The 20,025-nt window shown below is 34.7% G+C and overlaps 1 protein-coding gene across 1 annotated transcript in view; it reads right to left on the reverse strand.

Moving 5' to 3' along the window:
• agap3 (ArfGAP with GTPase domain, ankyrin repeat and PH domain 3) overlaps positions 1–20,025 on the reverse strand; it is a 187,706-nt gene that overhangs the window by 99,639 nt on the left and 68,042 nt on the right. The gene's annotated exons all lie outside the window — the stretch shown is intronic.

Consider the following 20,025-nt stretch of genomic DNA (forward strand, 5'->3'; position numbering starts at 1 on the left):
TCCTCATCCAAATGAACAAGGCAGAAATTGGCAAACAAAACTGGGGAGCTCATTGCATGGGGGGAGGATGAAATGCCAAACAATTCCCCAGTTTTCTCATGCACATTTCTGCCTATGCTTAAGCAATGTCATGTAAAAAGTCCAGGAGTATTGAATAAGCTTTATGGGAAAGATAATGTGCAATGAAAATGATTTCCAAGAAGCACTAAATGTGCATGCAAAAGCTGTCTACACAATGAAAATACAAATACAAGAGTTCAACCCCATAAACAATATTTTAGCTTTGCTATTAAGATTGCTTGCTAAGATTCAGTATAACATGAATACTGGTTCCTAATACGCTAAATCTGACTGGCCACTGGTCAATGCTAGTAAAAGCCATCTGGATTAGGAAAACAAGGGAGCAGATTTGAGATTTTGTGCTTGTAAAGAGCACCCACAAGTGGTTTCAATGAAAACTACCCCACTAGTATAGTTAAACTACACTGCCATTGAGAAAAAAACATTACACTGATTCAGAGACTCACTTGATGACATTCCTGCAGTGCAAAGGAATTTGAGAGAAGTAATATTTCCGTTTGACAATGGTAAACTTATGGCTGTCATCTGATGGACAAAAATAAAAAATACAAAATCAATTTTGTCTAAGAACAGCATATACATTACTTCATGAAAGAAAATAACAGCCAAAAATGGATTGAAACAGACTTTTAAAAGATGCAAAACAATATAGCAACACTCTTTCCCATTTTCCTTCTCTCTTTCTATCTTCATTCTTTCCCATTTTTATTATTTTCTTCATTCTTTCCTTCATTTCTATCCTTCCTTCCAGTATATATTTTTGTCTCTTTCCTTCCTTCCTTCCATCCATCCTTTTCATATTTCTTTCTCTTGTTCTTTCCCTCTCTCTCATTCCATCTCATTTGCCCCTTTCATTTTGTCCTATTTCTTATTTTCCTATTTTGCCTTTCCTTACTTCCCATTTAAATTCTTTCCATCCTTCTCTTTTCCTCTTTATTTCCTTACCTTTTTTCCTTATTTTTTCCTTTCTTTGTCATGTCATTTTCTTTCTTCAGCATATTTGAGTCTAAATACCTAGACAATCAGTACTCTAATCCAATCCTACTCCTTTATGAACTCATGTCCGACATTCTGAGAACACAACAGAAGCCACTAGTCTTTCCTTTTCTCAGTCTTTTCTATAAAAAAAACAACAGCATAAGTCTCTTGACCATATGCCCTTTTATTTTGAGCTCCCACCCACTCAGAGTAAAATCTTTGATCGATTTCCGATTTGTATAATCTAATGATTTCAATTACACTGACATATCTGAGAACATAAATGCTTATAGTTTAACTTTAAAGCCATATTTAGCCAACAAAATGTTTCCATTTCCAGATTTAGGTCCTATATATGCTCTTGTTAGCACTCAGCTAAAAAGATACTGCATGCTATAGTTATTTAATGTTTATCATATGTGAAATGCCTTCACTTTTACATCTCTCACCGCTGATGTACAATAATATGAAAATTAAAAATAAACAACAAGGCAATAAGTACAAATGTCTACAATGTCCAATATAAATACTATTATCTCAAAAAAAGATTAAATAACCAACACAGATATTTGATATTTACAAGTACCACTTTTCAACACCATCTAAAATATAATACAGCTGACCAGAGATGACATCTTAAAGTAAACATAGGTTTAATTTAACAGTTCAGCTATTTAATAATCAAAAGACATATGTAAAGCCAGCACTAGAAAAGCATGAATCAGTACCTGTGTTAATCAGATGGAAGTTAACACCTGTATGCATGAAACAGATTATTCGCCTTTGAAGACGTATTTATTACCTTCGTCTACAGCATAAGGGTTCGTCACCCCCGTAACCTCCACCGAGATCAAACAGCCCTCATCATCCCACTGCAGATGGTTTGGCCGTCTTTTCCCTCCGAAACACATCATCATGATGACTTCTCCAAACTACAGGAATATCCTTTCACCAGAGACATTATCAGGCCAAAAACAAACTAAAACCAGTTCAAGGTCCAAAGCATCTCTGATATTCTATGACTGTTCTCTCGGCGAGACGGTGATGTTCTAGTACTGCTTTTGACAGATTGACTAATGTCACGCTGAGTTCGTGAGCTTGGCCTTGTCAAATATCAAAAACGTCTCGGCGAGAGGGAGGAGGTGGCTGACAGGTACAGGAAACATATCCAACTTCTGTAATCCCACATGAGAAGGAGGAGGGGACCACGGCCTTGCTGGCTTACCTGAACCTGAAGTAGGATTAGCCTAATCCTTAACCAATAGGAAGTCATCGGTGCATTATCCGTCCCTCCGTACCGCCGCCAAAACGTACTCACAAAAATGCGATCGCGTTCCACTCTGTTTTGGAGTAAAGTATTGTTATCCCTATCAAAACTAGTCTAACTCATCTTGGTATCTGCGTAATGCTCTGACGCAAGACTCCCCACTGATATTTCAAGTCCAACCACAAAGCTGTCTGTGATGAAACTTTCAACTTGTCTTAAAAGTCAGATAAAACAAACATCAGAGTTAAAAAGTAGTGCTAGATGCAAAAATCTCTTAAGTGTGACTGTGTGAATCCACAGAAAAGTATGAATATGAATCCATTGAAAAATATGAATCCACAGATCAAAACTATAGGCATCAAAACTGTCCACTTCATGAACTATAACCAATATTCAACAAGTTAAACAAGTTGACTCATTGCAAAACGCACAGGGTTGCCCAACAAAAACATTTTTGTACGAAACAACACATGGATATACAAACTACTTCCAGCTAATGAAATGCATTTAATTGACGAGGGCCCATAGAAACGAGAGCACATAAAGACCATATCGACTCAACATCTCATTACGTTTTCATTAAAAACCGCCGCACCATCGGCAATACCGTCTGCAAGGCTAAATGAATACAAATACTGATGGATGAGAGAAAAAACACATTTTGCCCTTGCGAGGTGGTTAGATATTAGATGTGCCTTTCATTTATACCGATTTAATTATGCAGACCATCAGAAAGTGTGTTTCCGAATGCTTTTTTCGCCCTCAGGGCGCACCTTTATTACGCTGAACCCTTTGGAAATTGGCCTGCCAGTCTAATTAAAAGAGAAAAACTGATTACGGTAAGACAATTAAGCCTCTCTTGTCTTTTATTTTAAACACTTTTAATAGAGCAAGAAAGTGACGTAAGCAGCATGCCAATCCCTCTTGTCTCTTTTATGAAGATATAAATATTACTTTGGGATATTTAGTACAGGAGTCAGTGAACATCTTTGGATCTGGAATTGTTTAAACAATCATTCAGTGACACTGAGAAACATCTGGTAATAAGAACATAAGTGTTATTAAAGAAACTTATGATATAGCCAATATTCACAAAGTATTTTACTAGTTTAATTCATTTCTGTGAATCATTTCTAATGTGTCCATTTAAATAAATCACTCCAACTCGGTTTCCAATTTTGCAACCTGAATTTAGGCTGCATTTGGGTCAATGACGTGACATGTCATTTTTTTGTCCAAAGGCAAAGATATGACATCCAAAGTATGTAAGGTAGTACAATTAGATCTATTTTATTGAACCCAAAAGGTTTTAATTATATTTTTCTACATATAAATGTATTTTCGGATCATTCGGTTTAAAGGTCAATACAGCCAATATATACATGTAATAAATGTATATTTTTTTTATTCTGGCATGATTTCATAACATCATATATCAACAGAACAAAATGGTATTAAAATTATGTGTAAGTCATTACTTTGTTATGAGAAAGAATGTGCGGAAAAATGAATTTCATTGATGTCATTCAGAGTAACCAATATAAAGGGACCATTTTGGATCAAGTCACTCAGGTCAATATCATGTGACAGGAAGTGACATCATTAAGACACCTACAAAAGACCACATGGTCATGAAGCAAAGTATCTAACTCTCTTTTAACTATTTGAAAAATTCATGTTTTCAATTGCTCATACACATGTCCCGAAACATCAGGTCATTCGGTACAACCGCTATAAAACATGGAAAATGTTGTAATATTTTAAAAACTTGTAGCTAGCTAGATATTAACCTTTTAGCATTGTTTGAAAATATTGTCATTCTGTATAACCAAAAAAAACAAAAAAAAACAAAAAAAAAAAAAATTTGGTTAAACTGAATGACTTTTTTGGTGACAAATTTTGTTCATCTTGTAAGAAAAAAATGACAAAAGCAGTGTTAACTGGTTATAAAAACCACATAATCTTATTATTAACACTTAATGGAGATAATTAATTTTTACACTTTTAAAAACCTTATTTGTCAATTACCCATTTATTATTTACATTTTAAACACTTTTTCTACTTAATATTTTTGTGGAAACATTTTTTTCAGGATTCTTTAATAAATATACATTTCAAAAGAAAAGTATTTATTTGGAAATCTTTTTTAACATTATAAATATCTTTACTATCACTATTGATCAATTTAATGCATTCTTGCTGATTTAAAGTACTACAATCTAACCTTAAACTTCTGAACACTAGTGAAAATACTGCATTTTATCATTATAATTGATATATTGCTACATGCAAATGAAAATGATCAAATATAATTATTCTTGCAGTCAAAATTATTAGTAAAGGTCTGTTTTAGTTCTTTTTATAGACATTTTAACCTACTTTTGATGAAAAGGATACACTATTTTAATCCATTTCAGAGAATAAAAATACCATCTAAACTAAGTATGAAAAATATTATTAATTACATCTCCCATCTCAATTACCACGTCAGCGTCTCTTATTAGCATATCAGTGTGCAACAACTAATCCAAAACCATATGACTATTTGAGTACATATGAAGCACATATGAAGCTGATCTAATAATAAACAGATTCTATATCAGATTCTAATCATAAATGCAAAATTACAAGTTGTGTCCATAAACATAAACACCAGTAGGGGGCAGTCTGTCTTCTCTCACAGAGGACCACTGAACCTATTAGTTCGGTTCATAAATCAAGTCTAGCATCATTAAATCTTGATATTGTCTGTATCAACAATAAAATGTGTGCTTTCACATAGCTGCCATTATATTTCACCCAATTATACGCTACTAATATTGAATACTGAGATTGTTGCTTGACATGCAACAACAAATCGTTCCCTAATTATAAGCAATTACAAAATAAGCTTTGTGTGCAGCTTTAGGAAGGAAAATGTTCAAAAACTCACACCTCCATCATCTTCAGATTTAGCTCTTGAGCTCATCACTAATGCTAATTAGGTTACGCAAGCTTATGTAATTTTCCATGCTGCACTGCAGTCCAGGTCAAGAGCTGGGGGTCCCTGTGAGAACGTGATCATGTGGAAGAACACACGGCAGGTGTGGAGCGCTCATGGTGCAGTACAGTCATGTTACGTAAGGTAAGAAGCTCCCCGAGGGGCAAGAGCAAAGAACGAATCAAAGAATGTGTGCAGGATCCGCTGGGATGCAGATAGACAATTAATGCCGACTGAAATTTAATGAGGGTTCGTAATGAGTTATGAACGCCTTTATACTCAAATAAAGTCAAGCCAGAGATAGGGTTTATAATGCTTTCAAAGGAACAACAGAACTTTATCACTATAAAAACACATCATAAATGCTTTGTTTTCTAATTATGCATATGTTATGGTTTGGTTTACCATGATGCATAAACCGATAACGTAAACATGAAAGCAAAATTGCGCTCAGATACTTTCTTAAAAGGATGGTTAAACCAAAAATGAAAATTCTGTCATCATTTACTCACCCTCAAGTTGTTCTAAACCTGTATGGATTTCTTTCTTCTGCTGAACACAAAAGAAGATATTTTGAAGAATGTTGGTAACCAAACATAGTATGGGGAAAAAATACTATGGAAGTCAATGGGGACCAACTGTAATTTTTCATTTGAATTTACATTTTTGGGTGAACTATCCCTTTAATACTTGTTACTGGACTATTTATCAGTGCACGTTATTTTACATGATAAAATAAATATTTAAAAATATAAAATGTACAACTACATGGTAATAGGTAAAATGTTGCCTTAATAAAGTCAATTGTTTAATTTAAATTTAATAATAATAACAATAATAACAACAGCAACATAAATAGTTCCAGGGTTATTATTAAACCAACTAAAACTAAACAAATTGTGTTAATTGAAATAAAGCTGAAATAAAATATAATATAAATATTAGATGAAAATTATTAAAATTAATAAAACTGAAATTTAATTAAAAAAAATTATTTTGGATGCGATTAATTGTTTGACAGCATTAATTAATATACAAATAATACTACACTGTCAAAACATTTTTTCTTTTGTCAAATCAACTTAATTAATGTGGTTCACATAACATAATATTTTGAGTTTCTGCTGATTAAACCAATTGCCTTCATTGTATTAACTCAATTTTTTTATTTCAATGAACTCAAATTTTTAAGACAACCAGGTAACTTACTTTTTAAGTTAAACCAACCATTCTTTTTTTTTTTTACAGTGTACAATAATGTGCTTCATAATCCAATCAATTCCTGTTGGATAAAAAGTCCCGCCTTAAATTTTGGTTGTTGAACATACTGCAATATCACTTATAGTTGTCATAGTTTGACAAATATGAAGCCAAAATGGATTCATTTTGATTTTAAGTGTGTATTTTCTGTACCAGTTATGCCAGTTTCTCCGAAAACTCCTACTGCCCATTCTGCCCTGCCCTCAACCTTCCAATGTTCAGCCAAACAGGAAGTCCCGCCCACAAACCCACCTCATTGGTTAAGCCAGAACACACCGGACACCTCAAACAAACAAAGCTTCAGGAAGTCGACCTACAAATGGCTCACTTAATAGTTTTCGTCAGCACTAAACTAGGATAAAAGCAAGTATTTTAACATCAAAACAATTGCACACTTAACCTCTGACAGCAGCTTCCTGAAAAAGTGAGCAAATCCGCTATCCTGGTCACTTCCTGGTCTGAATTACGTCCTTCTGGCAGGGGCCCGGCAGCAGACGCATCATTCTGATGTGTCCTGGGTTCAGAGACACCAGATTTAGCCCCACTACTGTCAGCCTGCTATTTGGGCCACACTGATGACTAGGTGTTGAACGGGTGACTAAAGTGCTGGAAAGGATGTTAATGGAATGGGATGACTCAGCGGAGGAGTGATCTCGCACACACAAATGCAACGACGTCACGTTGCGATAACTTTCCTCCTCATCGGTATTGAGAGGCCACATTAAGCCCTGTTTCACTCTGATCTCTATACTATGTTAAAGCTGAAGAGTGTCATTTTTAGGGGATAGTTTGGATTTCAACTAATGGCGGACTGTTCAGGAAACCCATTTGGACCTATTTTTGACATCAATACCACAAAAATGATGTACTTCAGCTTTAAAGGGACAGTTCACCCAAAAATAAAAATGATGCCATAATTTACTCACCCTCATGTTGTTCCAAACATGTATGAGTTTAACACAAAAGAAGATTATTTTAAAGAATGTTTGTGAACAGACAGTTGACTGTACTTTTTTTCTACTACGGAAGTCAATGGGTGACGTCAACTGTCTGGTCACCAACATTCTTCAAAATATTTTCTTTTGTGTTTAGCAGAAGAAAGAAACTTGTACAGGTTTGAAACAACTTAAGGGTGAGTAAATGATGATTTCATTTTTGGGTGAACTATCCCTTTAAGTGAGTTTTTATTTTACCTACATTTACAAAATATATTATAGCACCATGACAGTATTAGGTGGTAATACCAAGATATTTTAATATCTTCAGAATATTAAAAACAACAACACTATTTTAAGGTGACGTAGTTACACGTTACCTCCTGTACTTACTATAGTAATAACAGTAAATTATGCAAAATTACAGTTAACTAACCCTTAACCAAACCCTGACCGTAATTCTATAGTAAGTAAATGTAGTTAATTCATATTACTTAGTACTTATTGTACAATGTAACAATGTCACCCTTAAAATAAAGTGCAACCAAAAACTATATGTATAAATTAAATTAAAAATAATGGTTTAGAATGTCTATTTTAAAGGTAAAAATCTAAAGTGTGATTTTAACAAAAAAAAAGTATTATGGTATTACCATAACATAGGCCTATACCATGGAAAACCACTGTGTGTTTGATTCTGCCTTGGTAGTAATATTGATATTACTGGTATTTTTGAAGTACCTTACAGTACCATTCAAGTAGCATTTTGTATGATTATAATAATCAGACGGTATAGTCATATTCATGTATGTTTCCTGAATGGTACTGGAAGGTACTTCAAAGAATAATATGGCAGTATCATCATGATGGCATGATAGAAGTGGTATATTTTGAAGGTAATCCCACAGTACTTTTTTGTAAGCATAGATTGACTGTTTTATGCATTTATGAGGTTTAAAATGACACTACATTGTGTATAGCATGTACACTCACACATTAAAGCATCCCAGCTGAACTCTTCCTTCAGGCCATAACCGCTCCTCCCTGCCTCAATCACCATGACAACATGCATCAAAATGGCCGGCTGTTTCCATGGGACCAAAAAGAGTGTGTACAGGAATTTTAAAGCCCTCCATTCTGCAACTTAGATGAATAAGAGCTAGTGAAATCTTCATAGGTAACAAGGGCAGCTACTTTTAGCATGAGAATGATGACTTCACATTTAGGTAAGCCACAAACAAACTGGGCCAAAGTTAGTTAAAGACTGTTTCTCCTCTCTTCTCCTCAAATCATTACAAACTCATATTTTGCTGGAGAGATGAACGACCTTCCCCTTCAGCAGAGACACTGATTTGGACAGTATTGTGACCGACGGCTGCACAAACCAATCACATCAACAACTGCCAGAATCAAAAGCTACGGACAAGTCAGCACAAAAATATGTGTGTGTATATTATGTATATATATATATATGTGTGTGTGTGTATAGTGCGCTACTGTTAGAAAAAGTATAATAACAATAATAATAATTATTATTATTATTAAATAGAATAAAATAGGGCTGCCCCCCACCTCAGTCGACCAAAATGTAATTAGTCAGTTAGTTGCAAGAAACATAAAAACTCCACAGGAAGTGGTGAAGTCACACAGTCTGGTCGTTAACAGCGTGTCCTTGTGGTAATTACAGTATGTCAGGCAGGAAATCCAAACATGCGGCTATCATCCATCGACCTCAAATGTGGCTTATCATTTGAAATATGTAAGTAGTAGCAATTTTACATGGCTGCTCACTCTGACGTTAACCTAGATATATGTGCGCTATTATTAGGCGCATATCCAAGTGTTTGTGCAAAGTGTGGAAGCTGAAATATTAGCATGCTTACTGCTAGACAAGGAGGTGCCAGTGCGATTTTTTCCTGATAACAGCAGAAACAACTTCAAATACTTGTTTTTGTTCATACAGATAAGAGTAATACATCATATGAAACCGTAAAAGGGTCTACTTTTATTTGTGAACACTCACAGTAACAACAAAATGTTGTGCTTTTGTAAAATAAAGAAAACAAACAGGATGCGCTTCCTCCCGTCTCTGTCTCCGTGAACTGGAGGCCGTCGCAAAAAAGAACTGAAATGTATAGGCTACTTGCCTCAAACTAAATTATACCTTAATGCGTACTTCTTGTATTGTGTTTTATTTAGCTGTTCCAGTGATTTTCTGGAGTGAAAATGGACGCTTCATCTTTTGTGTGATGTACAATAAACTTCATAAAACGCATCAGTAAAATTTGGCCAACATTTGGACGGGGTCCGCTACAACAGGCTTGTACTAATAGTGGATAAATGCAACTGTAATTAAACTAAACTATACCTGTTCTATCTCTATGCAGCATATATTCTCTGACTCTGTAGGCATCATTGTCTGACTCCGGTTCAAACATATAAGACTGAACACCGCTACTGACAGTTTCTGACATTTTCAGTGTGTGAGATTGTCCTGTTTTGTTGCTGCATGAGCTCTTGAAGCTCCGCCCTAATCATTTGCATTTAAAGGGACACAAACAAAAATGGAGCATTTTTACTCACCCCCAAAAAGTGGCAATTTTAACAAGCTATAGAAAAAATTATCTGTGAGGTATTTTGAGCTGAAACTTTACAAGCAACCAACTATCTATCTATCTATCTATCTATCTATCTATCTATCTATCTATCTATCTATCTATCTATCTATCTATCTATCTATCTATCTATCTATCTATCTATCTATCTATCTATCTATCTATCTATCTATCTACATATAATAGCATATGCCATATGCTAAGAGAGATATCCAGAGAAGAAGGCACACCATTGATGTCGCAGTAGCGAAGTGTCGTCTGTAGTAGAGAAGCGCTGCTTGCAGTAGTGGTCTTGAGAACGCGTGGGTGTCAAGCTTTTTAAAATGCAGCTGCTCCACCAACTTGCACACGTCACAATTCCTCTACTGCAGAGAAAATCATAGGTTTGAGCGTATCTGTGGGAGGTGGGGTAGAGAGAGACATATTACAGCATCTCTCTCTCTCTCTCATTTATCCTCCAAAAACAAGCTCATGGATTCACCTCACGTTTGTGTCAAAGAGACCTTAAGAACACAGATTATTAAATGACATTTTTCAGGAAGTGTAACATGTCAGAACAAACCATAACAAAAGAGGACAAACAGGCACTCGAGAGAAGAAAGAATTCCCGAAGGAGGGTCAAAACTGTTCAGAAAGATGTTTTTCTGACAGACCACTAGAGGAAAAGTTCATACACAAAAACGCAGCATTGTTTACACATCCTTTTATCGTTCCAAATCCGTATGCTGTTATTTTTTTTTAATATTTAATATAAAATATATGAAATTGTATATATATTTTTGCATTATTATTATTATTATTATTATTATACACACATACACACACACATACATATATACACATATACATATATATATACATATATATATATATATATATATATATATATATACATATATATATATATACATATATATATATATATATACATATATATATATATATACATATATATATATACAGTACAGTCCAAAAGTTTGGAACCACTAAGATATATATATATATATATATGTATATATACAGCTATGGAAAAAATTAAGAGACCACTCCAAGATCAGAAATCAATGTTAAGTGGTCTCTTAATTTTTTCCATAGCTGTATATATATATATGTATATATATATATGTGTGTGTGTGTGTGTGTGTGTGTGTGTGTGTGTGTGTGTGTGTGTGTGTGTGTGTGTGTGTGTGTGTGTGTGTGTGTGTGTGTGTGTGTGTGTGTGTGTGTGTGTGCTTTTGTTTATATTACATTGTGGGGACCAAATGTCCCCATGATGTAATATAAACCTGAGTTCACCTACATCGTGGGGACCAGCCAGCGGTCCCCACAATGTAAATGGGTTTATAAATCATATAGAATGAGTTTTTGTGAAAAAGTAAAAGTTTGCACAGTTTCCTGTGAGGGTTAGGTTTAGGGGTAGGGGCAGGGTAGGGGGATAGAATGTACAGTTTGTTCAGTGTAAAATGCATTGAAGTCTATGGAAAGTCCCCACAATTCACAAAAACAAACATGTGTGTGTGTGTGTGTGTGTGTGTGTGTGTGTGTGTGTGTGTGTGTGTGTGTGTGTGTGTGTGTGTGTGTGTGTGTGTGTGTGTGTGTGTGTGTGTGTGTGTATACAGTACAGTCCAAAAGTTTGGAACCACTAAGATTCTTAATGTTTTTAAAATAAGTTTCGTCTGCTCACCAAGGCTACATTTATTTAATTAAAAATACAGTAAAAAACTGTAATATTGTGAAATATTATTACAATTTAAAATAACTGTGTACTATTTAAATATATTTGACAAAGTAATTTATTCCTGTGATCAAAGCTGAATTTTCAGCATCATTACTCCAGTCTTCAGTGTCACATGATCCTTCAGAAATCATTCTAATATGCTGATCTGCTGCTCAAGAAACATTTATGATTATTTTCAATGTTGAAAACAGTTGTGTACTTTTTTTCAGGATTCCTTGATGAATAGAAAGTTCAAAAGAACAGCATTTATCTGAAATACAAAGCTTCTGTAGCATTATACACTACCGTTCAAAAGTTTGGGGTCAGTAAGAATTTTTATTTTTATTTTTTTGAAAAGAAATTAAAGAAATTAATACTTTTATTCAGCAAGGATGCATTAAATCAATCAAAAGTGGCAGTAAAGACATTTATAATGTTACAAAAGATTAGATTTCAGATAAACACTGTTCTTTTGAACTTTCTATTCATCAAAGAATCCTGAAAAAAAATATTGTACACAAATATTTTGTACAATTGTACACATTAAATGTTTCTTGAGCAGCAGATCAGCATATTAGAATGATTTCTGAAGGATCATGTGACACTGAAGACTGGAGTAATGATGCTGAAAATTCAGCTTTGATCACAGGAATAAATTACTGAAATATATTCAAATAGAAAACAGTTATTTTAAGTTGTAATAATATTTCACAATATTACTGTTTTTACTGTATTTTATAAATGTAGCCTTGGTGAGCAGACGAAACTTCTTTTAAAAACATTAAAAATCTTAGTGGTTCCAAACTTTTGGACTGTACTGTATACACACACACACACACACACATATATATATATATATGCGTGTATAATAATAATGCATAATAATAATGCAAAAATATATATACAGTATATATTTCCAAGAATTCGATGGCTCGTTGTCAATTATTCCTTACTTAGTGATCTCAGACTTTATCGAATGAATATATATATATATATATATATATATATATATATATATATATATATATATATATATATATATATATATATATATATATATATATATATAAATAAATACACACACCTGCATGTATATATTTAACAAAAATATATTATATTTATTTTTATATATAATATAAATGTACAAATAAATTTTCTAAAGTATGTGTAGATACTATTTTACTTAAATGCCATATATATATATATATACATATATATATATATATATATATATATATATATATATATATATATATATATATATATATATATATATATATATATATATACACACACACCTTTAAGTGGGTGAACTATCCCTTTAAGTGGGATGAGAGATACGAAGAGCAAAAGAAGGGAACTCTGGGAGTCCAGCCAGAGGATCAGGGAGGAGAGGAGCGAGCTGAAGAGCATTAGCAGGCGAGCGTGGGCTCACAGATCGCTCTTCAATGCTCTTAAGATGCTGTAGGCTGCTCCACTGCTCCAATAAAAGCTCTCATAAACAAACAGCAATAAATCACTGCCCTGCATCCACATATGACATGCCTCAAATCAAAAGGTCCCTCTTGAAATGACAAGTGCACAGTATTTTGGAAATGTCGTAAATGTCACTGTACTTTGAAGGCACTCCATCGGTGCTGGTAATGGGCCGCAGGAACTGACAGCCTGAATCAACAACAACTTCCAAATCAATACTCACACAGAAAATGTTCTGCCATATTTTCATAAATACAAATGCTTTTTAAAGAACTGTCCAAACAAACCGATTTAGCAAAACAAATCACTTCTTAATGTCTCAAACAAGGTGTTTGATTACATCGATTCCCCCAATTATAATTTTTTTTTCAAGAGGGTAAAATGCACACAGGATCAAATTAGGGCTGGGCAATATATATCGAATGCTTTTGTCACGCGCATTTCGTCAGTAAAGCCGGTTCCCTGATTACCGCTAAATCGCCATCACTCAAAATTATGATTGACCAATTTTGACAATCTCAAAATAGCAAAATATTGTCTGATTATTAATCAACCTGGCTAATATCCGTTGATTAATATGAGATCACACTGCATGTGTGCTTGCAGAAAAGCTAGCCACATGAGTTATTAACATTAATGTAGTAAACTCTTTAACGTCTTAGTTGAGATGAACTGAAATCCGAAACGATCCACTTATTCCTTTCTCATACGTTCCACATCGGCAACTATAGAAAAGCCCCCAAAAATAGCACTGTAATCGGGTACCAGCAACAGCGTAATTCTGCCTTTTCTCCCGAATCCTCCTCCACCCACACATATTAACACAATGAAAATGGAACCTTATTGTAGGCCTCAAGACAGCTTTCATACGCCACAATGAAGCTGTATCCAACCAGCAGAGCTAATTTTACCACTAGCAGCGTAGCGGGCCTGAACGTTTCAGGTCATATACCGCTTTTACATAAAGTGACCATGATTACTCTGCATTTAAATCAAACACGCATAATGTTGCTTCATACTTTGAATCCAAATGTCCTTCCAACAATCGAAAAATCCTGTTGCGTAAACAATCACATCATGTAATTATAGTGTAGCGCAGCATATGTTTAGCATTGTGAATGGTGTCACAGTCAGAAATAAGCCACACAAATCGACCTCTTGGAGGGGAAGTTGTGAAACAAGATAACAGAAGAGGCCAGATTTTATGAAGCAAAGCAGTTTTGAAAGTCTTGGTGCAGCAGTTGGCACACATGCTAACGAATCATTAAGCTATGATACTCGTTTGGAAGAAACTAATTTCAGTCTGGTTTGAAATTCAGCTCACTCTACAGAACAGAACAGAACAGAATAGAAGTAATAAAACAAAAAACAAAATAAAGACTAAAAAAATTTTACTGAAATAAAACAATGAAAAATAAAATATTAAAAATAAAAATGAGTTAAAAACAAAAAGAGACCAAAAATAAAATGTTAAATAAAATAAGACTAATAAAATAAAAAATACTAAAAAATAAAAGAAAAATGTAATTAAATCAATTTGAAATAAAATAAGTGACTAAAAATAAAATATAATAAATGAGCAGAAAAAAATTATAAAAGGCTAATCAAACTAAAAAATACTAAAAAGAAAAAAAAAACTATTAATTTCAGATTTACTCCTGTAAAAAAATAAATAAATAAAACACTAAAAATATACACTGAGTTAAATGAGAGCAAAAATAAAATGTTATATGAATTAAAACACTAATAAAGAAAATACTAAAACATGAAATAAAATAACTTTGCCCATCAGGTGCTGTAACTTGCAGATCTTTCAGAGAAACATAGCACGAGGAGCTGAAAGGGCTAGAATGTTTAGTTATCATGTCTGAGTTTACAGATGACCTCTGCAGGCCTCACTGATCCATGGAAGAAAAACAACAGAGATGATCTTACAATGAATCACATGTCCCAAAGGAGCCAAGCACACCACAGACTGCTAATGTTATTATGAATCAGACTGACATTACAAAGTAAACCCCGCATCTGTCTGCGCTGAAGAGCTCTTACCCACGATTAAAAAGTTTCCAGAGATGCTCAAAACATATTGCATAATTTCCTCAAAAGTTTTTCTGAAAGAAATACAAAAATATCTCTTACAATGCAAGTCAAAAGCCCAAAAAGGACTATATAACAATTAGGAGAGCAATGATTTAAGGCGTTATTCAACGGTGCATGATGAGTCAAAGTTTAACTTTTGTTGAAATCACTAACCCAAAGTATGAATAATAGTGATCCTTGACATAACTAATGCCACTAATAAAGAACAGTATATCCAGGAGACAGAACAGATATTGTTTCAAACTTATCTTCCTTAAGGAGCAACTAATGTCTGTTCGGGGATAATATATACATAATACTCTAAAGCTCTAAGTTAACACACAACAACACACAGGCCTATGCATTATTCAGACCGTTTGCACTTTATTATTAATCTTACAGCACACCGCTCTCACAGTGGTTTTTAAATGTGACTGAGAATTGCCAAAGGAACTCAATCTATAGCAGCTTACCTTCCCTTACAGCCTTATAACACTATAAAGCCTTAAATCTCCTAAAGAGATGGCTAATCGAGGCTTACCGTCAAATGTCATGACCTTATATCAGTGAAGTGAGTTGAATTTTCAGGGACGAGTTGCTTTGCTTGGCTAGACACGCGCAGACTCTCAGCCCAGATCAATAGGTCAGATACCCTGGCAACACATTATTACACTAGCAAAAAGTATTTATCATGAGATGGTAGCATGGTAAAGTCATGGTTTTTGAATGTTATCATCATGATGGTAATACTAAATACTACAATACATGAATATGGTAGCAATCACATAATCAGTTGTATCATGGTTGTCAACCTGCACGAAAAAATACTGTGCTGGTAACTGGGTACACTTTACATACAAAAATAGACTTCAGTTTTTTTTTGTTTTTTGTTTTTTTTATTTAAGAATACCATAATACTGCCCAAAATACCATGGTGGTACCATTATAACATGTTCAGGGTTGGTTTGGGGTTGGTAAGATTTTCTTTTTTAAAAAAGAAATTAATACTTGTATTCATCTAAGATGCATTAAATGACTCAAAAATGACAAAGACATTTATAATGCAAAAGATTTCTATTTCAAACAAATGTTCTTTTTAATTTTCTATTCATCCATGAATCCTGAAATAAATCAGGAATAAATTATATTTTAAAATACATTAACTAGCTAACTTAGTTATCTGCAGGATGCTGTTGTGTCGTGATGCTGTTGATGACTACACACCGCTGTGTTTCTAATGTGTCATCGCTCAGCTGTATCCTTCTGCCTGATCCAAACATCTCTCACAGAGAACATGACTACCAATTCATTTCCTTTTCACCTCTACATTCGTCTCCGACATGTGCACAAACAAGCATAACGGGACTAAATGACAAATGACATTAAAACAGGCTCATTAAACTGAAATCTTAAGATGTGTCCAACCAGAGACATGGTTCATCTTTTAGATCTCTCCATTGGGAAGGGGAGAGAAAGGAAGGAAGGAAGGATTAAAGGAAGAACAGAAGATTGATTGAATAAAATCAAGCAAAAGTGAACAAACAATTAATTGTAGTAAAACCAAAATCACAACATTGCTTGCTGTGAAATAAAATGATTGTTGTATTATTTTTCTTATATATTTGATTTACAGTGAGATATTATAACATAATAACAATATACAATTAATATTGTTAAATATTTTATATATTTATTTTTATGTATTATTATTTAGTCATTTATATACTATTTTATATAACAAATTATATAAAAAAATAGAAGGAAGAACAAAAAGGAAGAGCAAATAACAGTATAGAAGGAAGGAAGGAAGGAAGGAAGGAAGGAAGGAAGGAAGGAAGGAAGGAAGGAAGGAAGGAAGGAAGGAAGGAAGGAAGGAAGGAAGGAAGGAAGGAAGGAAGGAACAAATAACAGGATATAAGGAAGGAAGGAAGGAAGGAACGGATGGATGGATGGATGGAGGAAGGAAAAATGAAGGAAGAACAAAAGGAAGGAAGGGAGGGATGGAGGAAATGGAGGAAGGAAGGAAGGAAGGAAGGAAGGAAGGAACAAATAAAAGGATAGAGGGAAGGAAGGAGGGAAATAAGGAAGGAAGGAAGGAAGGAACAAATAACAGGATAGAGGGAAGGAAGGAAGGAAGGAAGGGATGGAGGAAGGGAGGAAATGGAGGAAGGAAAAAGGAAGGAAGAACAAAAGGAAGGAAGGGAGGGATGGATGGAGGAAATGGAGGAAGGAAAAAGGAAGGAAGGAACAAATAACAGGATAGAGGGAAGGAAGGAAGGAAGGAAGGAAGGAAGGAAGGAAGGAAGGAAGGAAGGAAGGAAGGAAGGAAAAACTAATGAATAAATGAAAGCAAGAAAGAACAGAAGGAAGACAGAAAGAACAACATAATATTTGAAAGCAAGCAAAAAAGAAGGAAAGAAGGTAGGAAGGAACAAATAACAGGATATAAGGAAGGAAGGAAGGGATGGAGGAAGGGATGGAGGAAGGGAAGAAATGGAGGAAGGAAAAAGGAAGGAAGAACAAATGGAAGGAAGGGGGGGATGGAGGAAATGGAGGAAAGAAAAAGGAAGGAAGGAAGGAAGGAAGGAACAAATAACAGGATAGGGGGAAGGAAGGAGGGAAATACGGAAGGAAGGAAATGGAGGAAGGAAAAGGGAAGGAAGGAAGGAACAAATAACAGGATATAAGGAAGGAAGGGATGGAGGAAGGAAAAAGGAAGGAAGGAAGGAAGGAAGGAAGGAAGGAAGGAAGGAAGGAAGGAAAAAGGAAGGAAGGAAAAAGGAAGGAAGGAAGGAAGGAAGGAAGGAAGGAAGGAAGGAAGGAAGGAAGGAAGGAAGGAAGGAAGGAAGGAAGGAAGGAAGGAAGGAAGGAAGGAAGGAAGGAAGGAACAAATAACAGGATAGAGGGAAGGAAGGAGGGAAATAAGGAAGGAAGGAAGGAAGGAAGGAAAAACTAATGAATAAATGAAAGCAAGAAAGAACAGAAGGAAGAAAGAAAGAACAACATAATATTTGAAAGCAAGCAAAAACTGATTAAAAAGAAAAAGGGAGGGTGGAAAGGAAGGAAATACAAAAGGATTGAGAAAAAAACAACAATGAAATTAAACAAGAACAAACAAAGAAGAGCAAAAGGGAAAAGTGGGGGAAAAGCAAGATAGAAAGCAAACAAGCAAGATCAAACAAAGGAAGAACAAATGAATGAAAAATGCAAGAACAAACAAAATAAATTAAATGAAGGAAGGATTAAATAATGAAAGGAAGAAAAGAGAAAGACATAAAAGAGGGCAAGAAAGCAGTGTCTCACTCAAAGTTAAGTTACAAGAAAACCTGAGACAGCATAACAAGAGGCACAATCTGAAACTGCTGAATCACACAGTCGCCTTCATAAAGAAACACGACTCAAACATCCAAACACAGCCTCTTTCCTTATTACTTTACATCAAACCGGACAAAATGACACTTTGAAGGAACACTTGATCATGTGTGTGTGTGTGTTTGTGATAAGTGCTTTTCCACTTCACAGGAGGATTCTAGGGAACGCCGGAGTACTTTGTGTCCTTTTATAGTCTCAAAGTTTTTAATGCAAAAGATCAAATTACCTTCTCGTCCAGGGAGAAACCACGTTCAGGGACCGACTAGCTTCAGTGGCTCCGTTCCCAACACTCCCTCGACTACAAGTAAACAAAAAACATCTGCTACGCTATTTACATGGGCCAAAACAAGGACAAGGACAGAATCTAAACACTGAGTGAGGTCAACGGGACAACTTTACACCAAGAAACCACGTCTACAGGCATTCCCAAACATACCCTTTCATGCCAGATCAGGCAACGGGATCTATCCCATAGTGCTTTTCTCTGCAGGATCGGACTATATTTGGCCAACAGTGGCCAGTGGGAGAAAAACAGGTGTGACAGCCAACACATAGTGACTCACGGTATGTCTTCTGTGAGATGCGGTGTCGCTAATGAAAGCAAGGCAGAACTAGAGTCGATGGCGATGGTAAACATTCAGATGAGAAGCCGGATTTAAAGTCGTCATGAAAGGGAAGTCTTTACCCTTTATATGCAATTGAAACGTTTTCTCAAACAAGAACAATTTTTTGGGTGGGGCTAGATTTTGTTCATGGATTGTTGTGTTTTGCTATTGGTTGATCCGAGATGTGAGTGACAGGTTCTGCCGCCCTTTGATTAGATATTATAAGGGCATATGACCTAAAAAAATAAAATAATGATGTGCAGGGATAAATTATTTATAATAAACACTGCAATATTCCATAAAAAACAAGAATTATCAATTTTGATTTCATGGTGACTTTAATAAAACTGGCAAGTTTCCTAGAAGACACAACGACTATGGAGAAACACCGTACAAATGGACCTGGTTTGGGAAAAAAAAAAATTTGTTGTATATTGTAATTGCCGTTTTAACGAGTAAACGCTTTCATTGTGTGATGTAGCCTAGTAGAAAGCAATTAAAATGCCAACAAAATTCAATATATGGGGCAATATTATATTAGGCTATATGATATAGTTAAGCAAATATAACAAGCAAGCACGGTTTTCCCGAATATCAGCACGGTTGCAAGTGTGATATTGGTTTTATACAACAGTTCAATAAACATATAGTTGATAATG

Source organism: Chanodichthys erythropterus, chromosome 23, assembly GCF_024489055.1.
Source record: "Chanodichthys erythropterus isolate Z2021 chromosome 23, ASM2448905v1, whole genome shotgun sequence".
Lineage (NCBI taxonomy): Eukaryota > Metazoa > Chordata > Actinopteri > Cypriniformes > Xenocyprididae > Chanodichthys > Chanodichthys erythropterus.